A 15,742-nucleotide genomic window follows, 5' to 3' on the forward strand; every position below is an offset into this window, starting at 1 on the left:
AAGTCTGACTTCTTTCTGTAATGCCAGTTAATGTCTAATATTTTCAAGATATAAAGAAACAGTAGGTTGATTAAAAATAAAGTGTACCAGCCTCATAATATTTAGGACTGGTTAATAAAAGAGGTAGGGGAAACTTCATGGGAAAAAATGAAATTGCCTTTGCTTTCCAGGATTCACACAAGTGACTTTTATAATTTTTTAAAATTCACAGTTTTGAGGGAAATTTTCCACAATTAAAAAAAAACATATTCCTCCTCCCTCCCTTCATTTTCAATACTGCAAAATGCAGCCACCCTTCTTCCTTGCAAAACAGGCTCTTTAGAACTGAAGTTGCTAAGCCCATTCCCCTAAGCTGCCTACATGACCGTAGGCCTATCGTTAGCTAATGATGACCACAGTGTCTTCATATATGGCCAACCGCATCCTCCTATTAAGTGAGGACTCAGCAGGCAGAGATTTACCTTGGGTTTCATCTGACTTAGAAACAGATCGCAGAGCTTGTGACGTCTCTGACCTGCTAGACCAGTGGTTCTCAAACTTTTGTACTGGTGACTCCTTTCACATAGCAAGTCTCTGAGTGCGACCCCCCTTATAAATTAAAAACACTTTTTTATATATTTAACACCATTATAAATGTTGGAGGCGAAGTGGGGTGCGGGGTTTGGGGTGGAGGCTGGCAGCTCGTGACCCCCGGAGGGGTCCTGACCCCCAGTTTGAGAACCCCCATGCTAGACAATCCGTGAGAAGAGTAAGTCATTTAAGAGTTTTCTAATGACAGCAACTGACCCTACAAATTGGAGACTTTAGTTCTTAGCTGGGTGACTGGCCATAAGTCAGCCAGAGAATCTCTGAGCAATGCCATTGGAGACAATTCCTGGCAGGCTCCTTGCTGAGGAGTGGAGGAGGAGGTCTTGGCTGGCCACCGGAAATCCTCAACTGACTTCACTGGTTGCATGTGGTGCCTATCTCTAGACAACTATTCCGCATAATGGACAGGTGCCCTCACTCTGCGGTGCTCTGGGAATGGTCTACATGGACGGATTGACATGAACAGCATGGAAGAGACCTTCACTGTAAAGCAGCCTGCAATTAATGGAGATGAAGACACATTTGAGTTTTGAATTCAAGTAACTGAATCGAGTGTCTGAGTAATTTCTATTGCAGCAGCAATAAAGTCGTACCTTTAGACTTCATTTGGCAGTATCCTCTTTTCAGCTACACCAACGTAAACCCAAAGTGAATCCAGTGAAGTTACTCTGGATTTACACAATGTAAATGAGACCAGAATCGAGCCTGATATTTTTCTGACTGTCCCTTCCCTTTTGGCTTGCCCTGTCCCATACATTTGAACATGTAGGCAGCATAGAATAAGCCACCCTAAAGAAAACAAATGTGCATGTTATGGTCTTCTTGGCATTCTGCTCTCAGACCTCATGATGAAGGAAATATTTGAAGCAGCATGCAAGTTATATTAAAAGTCAAATGTTACTTCATGCTTTCTACATTCTACCACAGAAGAGAGACTGAGAATTCCTAATGCCAAATCAGAGATGTCCCTTAAAAAAAGATCAGTGGGCCCAATCCTGAAGTCCCAGACAGGGACATTGCTCGTACTGAGGAGTTCAATCGGCCTTTTCCCTAATAAGGATGCAGGATTAGTTCCAGTTGGTTTGTGGATTTGCAAGATTTAATCACTGGCTCTAAAAAGAAAATGTCTGATGGATAGAGAGAAACAACCAGTGCAGAATAGAGACATGTACAAACTTCTTAATTCCCCCCATTAGATAAGTGATTTCTGGTGTCTTAGTATCCCTCCCCAGCACTGTAACATCCCTATGCCTCTTTCCTTGGGTAAATAGGACTGAAGGAAGCAAAACTTTCTATATTACATGTGCACATACTTTTAGGTCTGTTGCAGGCAATGCTTCCCAAGTTGTGTCATGTGCAAAGTGAAATCACCTGGATGGTGTATCTTTAAAAGCCACGGAAATGCACAGAGCAGCAGTCAATACCAATTTCCACATCTGGATCAATACCATCTGATGGCTGTGTAGCTGTAAAGATTGCTTCACATACATATCAGGAGGTGGGCAGGGACAGGAAAAGTGGAATTGGTTTTAATGATTGCAAGATTCAAAGTGCTTTCTTCCCCCACTCCCCCCCCACTTTTTTAAGAGGGAATAAATACTGAAAATTCAAATAAACACAGATTTGGAAATTGTCTAGTACCATCTCCTCATTCTTTCCCAGTTTGCCGCAGGAGCTATTTCTAATTCAATGAACACCACATTGTTTAGTACCTGAGTTCAAAAGCCGGGGCACTTTGGCTCTAGATCTCGGAGTTTGGAGTGTGTAGGCATCTGCTCTTTTGGCTTGGAGTGCTAGAGTGAGAGAAAGAGCTGCAGAGTTCAGATCCGGACATTCCCAAAATTATTATTATTTGTATTTGTAGCAGCCGAGACTCCAGCCCCATTGTGCAAGGCACTGTATAGACACATAATAAGAGAGAGAGCATATATGCTCTTCAGTGCAGGGACTAAGTAGAAAAATGAGGTCTTATGACACCCATTTTAAAGATGAGGCCCAGAGGGACCAAGTCTCTTAGAGGCATTTGACACCCAAAGTCACACAGAAAGTCTAGAGCAGAACTGAGAACAGAAGATTACTCTCCTACTCCCAGTCCCATACCCTAACCAAAAAGCTATCTCCTGCCTCTGGTTTGATTGTGGTTCAGTGATCTCTCTCATGAATGAGAAGGATTGCATAGGGAGGGAAGAGAAGGTATAACTGGTTAATGGGGTGAAATCAAGAAAGGGAATTGCCTGATGAATATTGGTGGAAAAAACCCTCTCTCCTGGAGAATGTAGTATTAGGGTGTCAAAGTATTAGAATGTCCTCTCAAAAGGAAGTGATGGAAAAAGCATCAGAAGATACATTGTAGGAAATAACCATGTCTGAGCTGGATGTACTAGTTGCCATATTTCTTTGTCCATCTGTAATTTCTATGATTATAGGACTCATCTTATTTTAAGACATAAGCACAGAGTACATGGGTTAGGGACATTTTTGTCTAGGGCAAGAGACATACAAATAACGATATTCAAATGACAGGTTTCAGAGTAGCAGCTGTGTTAGTCTGTATCCGCAAAAAGAACAGGAGTACCTGTGGCACCTTAAAGACTAACAAATTTATTTGAGCATAAGCTTTCGTGGGCTACAACCTATCCTGAAAGATGATCCCTCACGCTCACAGATCTTGGGAGACAGACCAGTCCTCGTTTACAGACAGCTCCCCAACCTGAAGCAAATACTCACCAGCAAGCATACACCACACAACAAAAACACTAACCCAGGAACCTATCCTTGCAACAAAGCCCGATGCCAACTCTGTCCACATATCTATTCAAGTGACACCATCATAGGACCTAATCACATCAGCCATACCATCAGGGGCTCGTTCACCTGCACATCTACCAATGTGATATAAGCCATCATGTGCCAGCAATGCCCCTCTGCCATGTGCATTGGCCAAACCGGACAGTCTCTACGCAAAAGAATAAATGGACACAAATCTGACATCAGGAATCATAACATTCAAAAACCAGTAGGAGAACACTTCAATCTCTTTGGTCACTCAGTAACAGACTTAAAGGTGGCAATTTTACAACAGAAAAGCTTCAAAAACAGACTCCAACGAGAAACTGCTGAGCTTGAATTAATATGCAAACTAGATACCATTAACTTAGGCTTGAATAGAGACTGGGAATGGCTGAGTCATTACACAGATTGAATCTATTCCCCCATGTTAAGTATCCTCACACCTCTTGTCAACTGTCTGAAATGGGCCATCTTGATTATCACTACAAAAGTTCTTTTTGCATATTCAAATGATATGTTGCCTTTCTACTGCACCTCCACGTGGGGATCACAAAGAGCTCATCAATCAGTAATGAACGCAGGCTTACAAGTGTATGCATTCATGGGTGTTTGATAGGGCAGTGTGGTCAAATGGATAGCGCATTGGACTGGGAGTCAGGAGCCCCAGAGGTTCTTGCTCCAGTTATGTACCTGCCTTCTCTGTGACTTTAGGCAGCCTCTTTCCACTCTCGCTCTTTGTCTTGTCTTCTAAAAGTGCAAGGACTGTCTCTTATTCTGTGTCTGTATAGTGCTGGACTAGACACAACCCTAATTTCAGATGGGGCTCAATTGCTACTATAAGACATTATTATGCCCATTTTACAGCTAGGAGAATGGAGGGACAGATTAAAGCCAGCCTTTTCATACTTTCATGCCTAACATTAGGAATTTAAATCCAAATTTAGGCCCTTAAGTAAGTGAACTGATTTTCAAAGATGTTGAGAATTCACCAGTCCCATTGACCTCAGGAGAGCTTGTATGTGCTCAGCTGCTCAGTTAACCAAGCCACGTGTTTAGGTACCAGATGTGGGATTGAGGATGCTAACTTTAAACAATCCAAGTTTGGAAAGCTGGGCCCAAGTTACCTACCCAAGGAAATGCCTGGCAGAGACAAGGATCTTTGGACTCTTAAACACAAGACCATTCTTCCTCCCTTATCTATTGTAATAGATCATATCAACATATATTAGCCCATATATAGTAAGTAAGGTATGTATATAGTAAGTAGTAATAGGATATATTTACATAGTGTCTTTCATCATGTCAGATCCCAAACAAAATATATATAACATACATATACACACTCAGAGAATAAAGGAGTCAACCCACCAGCCACTACAATGGTTTCAAGAGTAAAGTAACAGCACACAACAGGAAATTAAAAGCGAGATCATATCCACCTGAAAGGGCAGAAGGAATTTAGGGAGGCAAAACGTAATTAACCAGTTTGGAAACTGGCCAGGACGGTGGGCTTACCCATCAGAATTATTACATGCAGTCAGGACCTCAGCCTTGTGTTGTACCTGAAATATGGCACCACTAGCAGCACTGTGCTCTTCATGATACACTGAGGTTTTGGGTCAGTGTTGATCCAGAGCAAAGAGGCTCACATGCTGATTCACAAGCTCTATCCCCTGGGTATTCCATCCAGGCTTAGTAGAGAGGACCGCAAGCTGCAAAGTCTGGCTTCATACCAAACTTCCCCTTCACTGGGTCAAGATTTCACTCCAGGTCTTTATTCTGCCATGCGGGTAGATGAAACAGGAAAGAATGGCAGCTCAGTTGAGTTATCTTAACACAACTAGCCTTAGAGGAGAGGAAGAAATAAAGCTTTTATGAGCATTAAATTCCCATAACTAATAAATGAGAATGAATAAATTTGTTCTTCTTCATTTAGGGGGGACAGTTTATTCTAACCATGTGGGCAACTGAATTCCTCCATCTATAATAGATTTTAAGGGAGGAAGGGACCACTATGATCATCACATCTAACCTCTTGCATCTCACAGACCAAAGACCAGCACCAGTAATCCCTGCATCAAGCCCATAACCTCTGTTTGATCTATAGTGTCTCTTTTAGAAAGACTTGCCATAAAGACTGCAAGTGATGGAGAATCTACCATATCCCTAGGTAAGTTGTTCCTATGGTGAGTTACTGTTAAAAAATGGTGCTTTGTTTCTAGTCTGAATTTGTCTAGCTTCAGCTTCCAGCTCTCGGGTCTTGTTATGCCTTTGTCTGCTAGGTGAAACCGGTGGTAGGAAATGGAAAGCAAACCCGTTCAAAGGAGCACTTACAATACAAAAATCCCTTAAATGTGCAAATCCATCATGTAGGAAATGTGCAAATCCACTCACGTCAGCATAGCTACGCTGGAAAAGCACTTGCACGAATGGGCAGATCCACTAGCACCCAGGCCTTTTCACATTGTCTCTTCTGGGGGCTAGTTTCTATATTTTTACTGTTGAAGAAGATCCAGCCACACCCTTGCAACAGCTGCCACGTTGGCCAACACCAGTGGCTGAGCCGAGAACTTTGACTGTAAGTGTCTACAGCTTGAGCTGAAGAACCAGGCTCTGTAACTAGAGGATTATAACAAGCCCACATGTGCACTGGACATGTAATATGCACTGGTCCCTGGTCACATAATCCCCTTCTTCACTGGGAAGACACGGCTCCTTTTTGCTTATGCAGCTCAAGCAGAGCTCCTGAAAAACCACAGAAATGCGTCTGGTCGACTAGCGAGAATGGGCCAGATTCTGTTCTCAGTTACTCTGGCGTAAATCCTAGTGACTTCAGGAAAAACAGAAGGTCAAGAAGTTAATGCTGCCTTGGGGGGTGTTAGTTTCCATTCAGTGGCTGTCCTCTGCAGAACCAGGCAGTAACGCATGAGAACTGTGGCAGATTGCAGAGCTGCTGCTCACTTCACCATGCATAGCTGAACCAGCATCTGCCGAGCTATTCAGGACACACCATAGTCCTGCCTACAAGGTACTTAGCAATGGGCACCACACTCTAATGGATTTATCCTCACAATACTCTTGTGAGTCAGGGCAGATGGGGAAATGAGGCACAGAGAGGCTAAGTGAGCTGCCCAAAGTCACAAAATAAGTCTATGGCAGAGCAGGAAATTCAGCCCAGGTCTCCACCTAGTGAACTGAACCATCCTTCCTGACCATCATGTATCCTGCTGTTATTTTTGCATATCCAAAGAGCAAGTCACATTCTTTCAAGAGGCGAGAGCAGCATGTCTCTCCTCTGACATACCCCGCAAAGCCGCAGAGAGCTGACTCCTAGCAATTCAAAGCGTAGTACACAGAAAACAAAATCATATGGCAGTAGTGACTTAGCTCAATCCACTACTTAGATCCCACAACATGTAGCGTGCAGAGAGAGTGCGCTTAGACCCTGGCATTTCAGATTGTTCCTTCCTGCATGCTGTGGGACCCCATAGCCCTGAATTTATTTAAATCCTTCTGTAGTCTCAACAGGAGGGAAGTAGAATTGTGGTCAGGGAGTTTTTCCTTGATTTTGTATTATTTATTCTGTAGGAAGACCCTTAAATGTGTCAGTGTTCTTGATCTGAGAACATCACCACACACATTGCTCAACTGAAGTGTGTTCTCGAGTCCTGACTCAATGCTATCCCTGAATCTTTGCATTCAGCTCTGTGGCAAGGCTATTTGTACTTTATTGCATACAACAGTAAACCATTTGTGTAAAGGGAGAGGGCATTCTGTTATTTCACCTATATCGGGGCCTTTGATGGCTTTGAACTTAAAGGGGCCATCAAGATTTCTGTGATGGCAAAAAAGGATTGAAAAGAAAAGAGTGAGAGAGTGCAGGGGTGGGGGAGTTATGTTCTTATCCGGTGATTTGATTGAATTTAACGTATAGTGTGTGTAGACCAAAGATAACATGGAAATGCACAATAGAAGCAAAACTGAAAGCTATCAAAATGACATGGGAAAACTGCAGCCAGAGATCAGCAAAGATGAAGGCCCTGTGTTCCACATGGAATACGGAGGCATAAGAGAGGAGAGAGAGAGAGTTGTGCATGTATTTTACACACCAGAAAACTAAATTAAAAGAACATTATTAAGGTTGCAAAGTCAAGCACTCAAAGGCGCCGAGATTCTAATCTGCTGGGGGGTGCTCCTCCCCCAGCTCCAGCCAGGCCCCGCCCCCACTCCACCCCTCCCAATGCCCCATCCCGCCCTGCTTCTTCCCACCCCCGCTCTGCCCCCGCTCTGCCCCCGCCTGCCCATTTTGGCCCCCTCTCCCGAGCACGCTATACCTTCGCTCCTTCCTCTTCCCCGCACAGTGCCTCCTAATGCCACAAAACAGCTGTTTCATGGCGGGAAGTAGGCACTGGGAGGGAGGGGGAGGCGTTGACTGGCAGGGCCTGCCAGGGGGCAGGAGGCGCTGGGGGGAGGGAGAGCCATTGATGGGGGGGCTACCGGTGGATGCTCAGCACCAGATCCGTCTCTAGGGTATGGTGAGTTGGGGGGACCGCCCTGGGCCCTGCACTTTGGGGGGCCATGCAGGAGGCAGACCCCCAGGGAGGTGGGTGGGGGGCAGCGAGGAGGAGCCCCCCTACCAGAGCCTCCCACTCCCCCTAGCACCTCCTGCCCCTGGCGTCAGGAGGCGTGGGGGGGGGCAGGGGAGTGGAGCAAGGGCGCACCGTGCTCGGGGGAGGAGCGGGACTGGGCGGGGAAGTAGAGGGGCGGGAAGGGTGGAGGAGAGGCGGGGTGGGGCAGAGTGGGGGTGGGAAGGAGCAGGGCTGGAGTGGGGCCTTGGGGGAAGGAGTGGAGTGGGGGTGGAGCCTGGGCGGAGCCAGGGGGGAGCACCCCCCCAGCAGATTAGAAACTCAGCACCTATGTCCCTGGCCCCGCACTCCCCCCAGGAATGGCCCTGCTCAACACCTGCCATTTTTTTCCCCATGGGTGCTCCAGCCCCGGAGCACCCACAGAGTCGGCACCTACGAAAGCACTCAAAAGTGAGGAATGTCAGAATTACGATTTCCTGTGCATCCCCAGAGCAGATCCATCCTGTGCACTGAATGTGGCAGCTTGCCACAAACTAAGTATTCATATAGACAAGCCCAAAGACTGTATCACGATGGATATGCACATAAAAGCTGAATTAAGTTTACAGAGGCAATCTTAACTCTGACATTTCCTAACTTGAGTGCCTTTTAATATAGTTTTTAGATGTTTGCTTCTTAAAAAAAACCAAAATGAAATGAAACAAACCTCCCCCGACCCAGAAAATTCCATCATGTTGACACTGACATGGGTCACCATCAGTGTAGGATCCTTTCGATCCATACCGCAGATCTCTGCCACTGGAGCTAATAGAGTAACTGATAGCTGTAGTAGGTTGTCATCCTCTTTGTGGGTGCACTAGAGGGGATGGGACACTTGTCAGCGGGCTTCACAGATATTTGCTGACAGCAGAGCAATGGATCATGGGTTCCACTCCAGGCTCTGGAAGGGAGTAATCTCTAGTGGGCATAGACTCTTCTGCCCATTCCCCCCACAAGCATGACCCATTGTGCCCCATACCCTCCTGTCACACTGCCTGGTATGGGACACAGCTAAGAGAGCCAATCTCAGGTCATAGTGTCAAAATACAGGGCATGTACTCCAAACTGGTGGTATATTCTATCATAAGATTTCACCAAGCCAGTAACAAATGTGAGCTCTTGTATCACTACACTAGTTCACAGAGAGCCACACAACAGTCCCCTAGGAACTCCAGCCCCTGGTTACCACCCAGACAACTGAACTTAATGATGAAAGGTTATAAAACCAAAATTCACCACACATTAGGTTCTTCCAGTCCCAAAGAATCAGACACTCGCCCCCCAGGTTAACATGTACTGTCAGGATCGCACCAAATACTGTGCTGCAGCCAATCTTTAATGTAAACATGGTCACCTTTCTCTTAGGCCTGGTCTACACTACGAGTTTAGGTCGACTTTAGCAGCGTTAAATCGAATTAAGCCTGGACACATCCACACGACGAAGCCCTTTTTTTCGACTTAAAGGGCCCTTTAAACCGGTTTCTTTACTCCACCTCCGACGAGGGGATTAGCGCTAAAATCGGCCTTTGCAGGTCGGATTTGGGGTAGTGTGGACAGAATTCGACGTTATTGGCCTCCGGGAGCTATCCCACAGTGCTTCATTGTGACCGCTCTGGACAGCACTCTCAACTCAGATGCACTGACCAGGTAGACAGGAAAAGCCCCGCAAACTTTTGAATTTCATTTCCTGTTTGCCCAGCGTAGAGAGTACAGGTGACCACGCAGAGCTCATCAGCACAGGTAACCATGATGGAGTCCCAGGATCACAAAAGAGCTCCAGCATGGACAGAATGGGAGGTACGGGATCTGCTCGCCATATGGGGAGACGAATCAGTGCTAGCTGAACTTCGTATCAGTAAACAAAATGGTAAAATATTAGAAAAGGTCTCAAAGGCCATGAAAGACAGAGGCCATAACAGGGACGCACAGCAGTGCCACGTGAAAATTAAGGAGCTAAGGCAAGCCTACCACAAAGCCGGAGAGGCAAACGGAAGGTCTGGGGCAGAGCTGCAAACATGCCGCTTCTACGCGGAGCTGCATGCCATGTTAGGGGGTGTAGCTACCACTACCCCAACCACGTGCTTTGACTCCGTCAATGGAGAAACACGCAACAGGGAAGTGGGTTCAGAGTATGAGGAAGATGATGATGAAGACAATGAAGAGAGCTCACAGCAAGGAAGCAGAGAAACCGGTTTCCCCAACAGCCAGGATATGTTTATCACCCTGGACCTGGAACTAGTAACCCCCGAACTCACCCAACGCGTGCTCCCAGACCCTGAGGGCACACAAGGGACCTCTGGTGAGTGTACCTTTGTAAATATTACACATGGTTTAAAAGCAAGCGTGTTTAATGATTAGTGATTAATTTGCCCTGGCAATTGCAGCCAGTACAGCTACTGGAAAAGTCTGTTAACGTGTATGGGGATGGAGCAGAAATCCTCCAGGGACATCTCCAGAAAGCTCTCCTTCATGTACTCCCAAAGCCTTTGCAAAAGGTTTCTGGGGAGGGCTGCCTTATCCCGTCCGCCATGGTAGGACACTTTACCATGCCAGGCCAGTAGCATGTAGTCTGGAATCATTGCATAACAAAGCATGGCAGCGTATGATTGCTGGCATGCAGACAACATCCATTCCTTATCTTTCTTTGTTATCCTCAGGAGAGTGATATCATTCACGGTCACCTGGTTGAAATGGGGTGATTTTATTAAGGGGACATTCAGAGGTGCCCGTTCCTGCTCAGCTGAACAGAAATGTTCCCTGCTGTTAGCCACGCGGTGCGGGGGAGGGGTGAAGTGATCATCCCAGAGAATTGGGTATGTGTGTGTGTGTGTGTGTGGGGGGGTAGTTGGGTTTGTGCTGCATGTTAACCCGGAAACCCCAGCCCCTCCTTTTACATTGCAAACCCATTTTAAATGGCCAACCCAATGGGTCCTTGGTATGGGAAATGAGGGCACTGCTGTTTGAAACCATTCCCACATGTTATGAAGGTTAAAAAAAGCCAAAAGACTGTGGCTTACCATGGCTGCCTGCAAGCTGAATTCTGTTGCCTGGCACTGTGTGAGTGATCTCTCACACCAAACTGGCAGGCCCTCAATATAAGAGGAAAAATGCGACCTTGTAACGAAAGCACATGTGCTGTGTAATGTGAACAGCAAAATTTAACGTGAAAGAGTGTACCCATTGTTCTTTAAAATGTGTCTTTTTTAACCACCTCTCCCTTCTCCTCCACCAGCTGCAAATGTTTCTCCTCCACAGAGGCTAGCGAAGATTAGAAGGAGAAAACGGCGGACTCGGGATGATATGTTCACGGAGCTCCAGATGTCCTCCCACGCTGAAAGAGCACAGCAGAATGCGTGGAGGCAGTCAATGTCAGAGTGCAAAAAAGCACAATATGAACGAGAGGAGAGGTGGTGGGATGAATCGCGGGCTAAAGAGAGCAAGTGGCGGGCTGAAGATGATAGGTGGCGTTAGCTTGCAGACAGAAGGCAAGAGTCGATGCTCCGGCTGCTGGAGCATCAAACTGATATGCTCCAGTGTATGGTTGAGCTGCAGGAAAGGCAGCAGGAGCAGAGACCGCCACTACAGCCCTGTGTAACCAACAGCCCTCCTCCCCAAGTCCCATTGCCTCCTCACCCAGACGCCCAAGAACACGGTGGGGGGGGCCTCCGGCCACCCACTCACTCCACCCCAGATAATTGCCAGAGCATCGGAAGGCTGGCCTTCAATAAGTGTTAAAGTTTTAAAGTTTTAAACTGCAGTGTGTCCTTTTCCTTCCCTCCTCCCCCACCCATCCCGGGCTACCTTGGCAATTATCCTCCTAGTTGTGTGAGGAATTAATAAAGAATGCATGAATGAGAAGTAACAATGACTTTACTGCCTCTGCAAATGGTGCTCGAAGGGGGGAGGGGAGGGTGGGGTGGTTAGTTTACAGGGAAGTAGAGTGAACCGGGTGCAGGGGGCGGAGGGTTCATTAAGGAGAAACAAACAGAAGTTTCACACAGTAGCCTGGCCAGTCACAAAACTGATTTTCAAAGCTTCTCTGATGCGCACCACGCCCTGCTGTACTCTTCTAACCGCCCTGGTGTCTGGCTGCACGTAATCAGCGGCTAGGCGATTTGCCTCAACCTCCCACCCCGCCATAAATGTCTCCCTCTTGTTCTCACAGATATTGTGGAGTGCACAGCAAGCAGCAATAACAATGGGGATATTGGTTTTGCTGAGGTCTATCTGAGTCAGTAAGCTGCGCCAGCGCGCTTTTAAACATCCAAATGCACATTCCACCACCATTCGGCACTTGCTCAGCCTATAGTTGAACAGGTCCTGACTACTGTCCAGGCTGTCTGTGTATGGCTTCATGAGCCATGGCATTAAGGGGTAGGTTGGGTCCCCAAGGATAACAATAGGCATTTCAACATCCCCAACGGTTATTTTCTGGTCCAGGAAGAAAGTCCTTTCCTCCAGCTTTCAAAACAGACCCGAGTGCCTGAAGACGTGAGCATCATGTACCTTTCCTGGCCATCCCACGTTGATGTTGGTGAAATGTCCCTTGTGATCCACCAGGGCTTGCAGCAGCATTGAAAATTACCCCATGCGGTTCATGTACTCGGTGGCTTGGTGCTCCAGTGCCAAGATAGGGATATGGGTTCCATCTATTGCCCCACCACAGTTTGGGAATCCCATTGCAGCAAAGCCATCCACTATGACCTGTACGTTTCCCAGAGTCACTACTCTTGATATCACCAGGTCTTTTATTGCCCTGGCAACTTGGATCACAGCAGCCCCCACAGTAGATTTGCCCACTCCAAATTGATTCCCGACTGACCGGTAGCTGTCTGGCATTGCAAGCTTCCACAGGGCTATCGCCACTTGCTTCTCAACTGTGAGGACTGCTCTCATCCTGGTATTCTGGAGCTTCAGGGCAGGGGAAAGCAAGTCACAAAGTTCCATGAAAGTGCCCTTACGCATGCGCAAGTTTCGCAGCCATTGGGAATCGTCCCACACCTGCACCATGATGCGGTCCCACCAGTCTGTGCTTGTTTCCCGGGCCCAGAATCGGTGTTCCACACCATGAACCTGCCCCAGTAACACCATGATTTGCACATTTCTGGGGCCTGTACTTTGTGAGAGGTCTATACTGTGACGGGTTGGATCACAGAAACCCCCTTGGGAGCTGCCACCCGATGTGCAAAGACTACCCCTGCTTCTGCTTTCCCTGCCAGCTCAGGACTCCAGCACCCTGTCTTGCTGAGCCAGACACTCCCGTCTGGCTCCAGACACAGATCCAGGGTCTGAATCACCTGTCCCAAAGCTGCAAGTTTACCTGAAAACAGCTCACAGTAGTGTGCTTGTCTTTAGCACTCAGATGCCCAACTCCCAATGGGGTCTAAACCCAGATAAATCCGTTTTACCCTGCATAAAGCTTATGCAGGGCAAACTCATAAATTGTTCGCCCTCTATAACACTGATAGAGAGATATGCACAGTTGTTTGCTCCCCCAGGTATTAATACGTACTCCGAGTGAATTACTAAATAGAAAGTGATTTTATTAAATACAGACAGTAGGATTTAAGTGGTTCAAAGTAGTAACAGACAGAACAAAGTAAGTCACCAAGCAAAATAAAATAAAATGCACAAATCTATGCCTAATCAAACTGAATACAGATAATCTCACCCTCAGAGATGCTTCAGTAAGTTTTTTCTCAGACTGGACCCCTTCCAGGCCTGGGCACAATTCTTTCCCCTGGTACAGCTCTTGTTGCAGCTCAGGTGGTAGCTAGGGGATTCTTCATGATGGCTCCTCTCCCTCTCTGTTCTCTTCCCCCCTTTATATATCTTTTGCATAAGGCGGGAACTCTTTGTCTCTCTGGGTTTCCACCCCCCCTCACTGGAAAAGCACCAGGTTAAAGATGGATTCCAGTTCAGGTGACATGATCACATGTCACTGCAAGACTTCATTACTCACTTGCCAGCACACATATATACAGGTATATATATAAAATGCGCAAATCTATGCCTAATCAAACTAAATACAGATAATCTCACCCTCAGAGATGCTTCAGTAAGTTTTTCTCAGACTGGACATCTTCCAGGTCTGGGCACAATTCTTTCCCCTGGTACAGCTCTTGTTGCAGCTCAGGTGGTAGCTAGGGGATTCTTCATGATGGCTCCTCTCCCTCTCTGTTCTCTTCCACCCCTTTATATATCTTTCGCATAAAGCGGGAACTCTTTGTCTCTCTGGGTTTCCACCCCCCCCCCCCTCACTGGAAAAGCACCAGGTTAAAGATGGATTCCAGTTCAGGTGACATGATCACATGTCACTGCAAGACTTCATTACTCACTTGCCAGCACACACATATACAGGAAGACTCACAGGTAAATACAGCCATCTGCAGACAATGGGAGTCATCAAGATTCCAAACCATCATTAATGGTCCACACTTTACACAATTACAATAGGCCCTCAGAGTTACATTTTATATTTCTAGTTTTAGATACAAGAGTGGTACATTCATACAAATCAGATGATCATACTCAGTAGCTTATAAGCTTTGTAATGATACCTTACAAGAGACCTTTTGCATGAAGCATATCCCAGTTACGTTACATTCACTTATTACCGTATTTTCTCTAAAACTATCTCAGTTACATTATATTGACTTATTATCAAGTTTTTATAAAACCATATAGACTGCACAACGTCACAGTCCATGTCAATTTCCTCATCACTCTCGTCGCCGCACTGCAATCGCCTCCTCGGCTGGTCCTGGTTTTGCTTTGGCATGTCCTGGCTCTGCATATACTCCAGGACAATGCGCGTGGTGTTCATAGTGCTCATAATTGCCGCGGTGATCTGAGCGGGCTCCATGATCCCAGTGCTATGGCGTCTGGTCTGAAAAAAGGCGCGAAACTGACGGAGGGAGGGAGGGAGGGGGGCGACTGAAGACATGGCGTACAGGTACAGGGAATTAAAATCAACAAAGGTGGGTGTGCATCAGGGAGCAACACAAACAACTGTCACACAGAATGGCCCCCCCAAACATTGAACTCAAAATCCTGGGTTTAGCAGGCCGTTGATTTCACGAGGGAGGGGGAAGCAAATGAATACAGAACAAATCTGGTCCACCTATTTTTTACATCTTAAGCTAGCAGCAGACGGTGCAGCATGACTGATAGCCATCAGCATCTTCTGGGTGCTTGGCAGAAAATGATGTACTACAGGGGTAGGCAACCTATGGCACACGTGCTGAAGGTGGCACACGAGCTGATTTTCAGTGGCACTCACACTGCCCGGGTCCTGGACACCAGTCTGGGGGCCTCTGCATTTTAATTTAATTTTAAATGAAGCTTCTTAAACATTTTAAAAACCTAATTTACTTTACATACATCAATAGTTTAGTTATATATTATAGACTTATAGAAAGAGACCTTCTAAAAACATTAATATGTATTACTGGCACACAAAACCTTAAATCAGAGCAAATAAATGAAGACTCGGCACACCACTTCTGAAAGGTTGCCGACCCCTGATGTACTACGATTGATAGTCATCATCATCAAGAATCAGATGCCCAGAGTGGAAAGTTTGGTGCAGTATTTCTTAGAGGAATCTGCTGAAGAACTTTCCCGGGTGCCACTGATTGAACTCACTGAGGAGTACGACAACGACGGATACCAATCGTAATACACCATTCACTGCCAAAAGGCAAGGAACTGCTGCTGTGTAGCAATGCAGCCCCACA

This window comes from Malaclemys terrapin, chromosome 8 (assembly GCF_027887155.1).
Source record: "Malaclemys terrapin pileata isolate rMalTer1 chromosome 8, rMalTer1.hap1, whole genome shotgun sequence".
NCBI lineage: Eukaryota > Metazoa > Chordata > Testudines > Emydidae > Malaclemys > Malaclemys terrapin.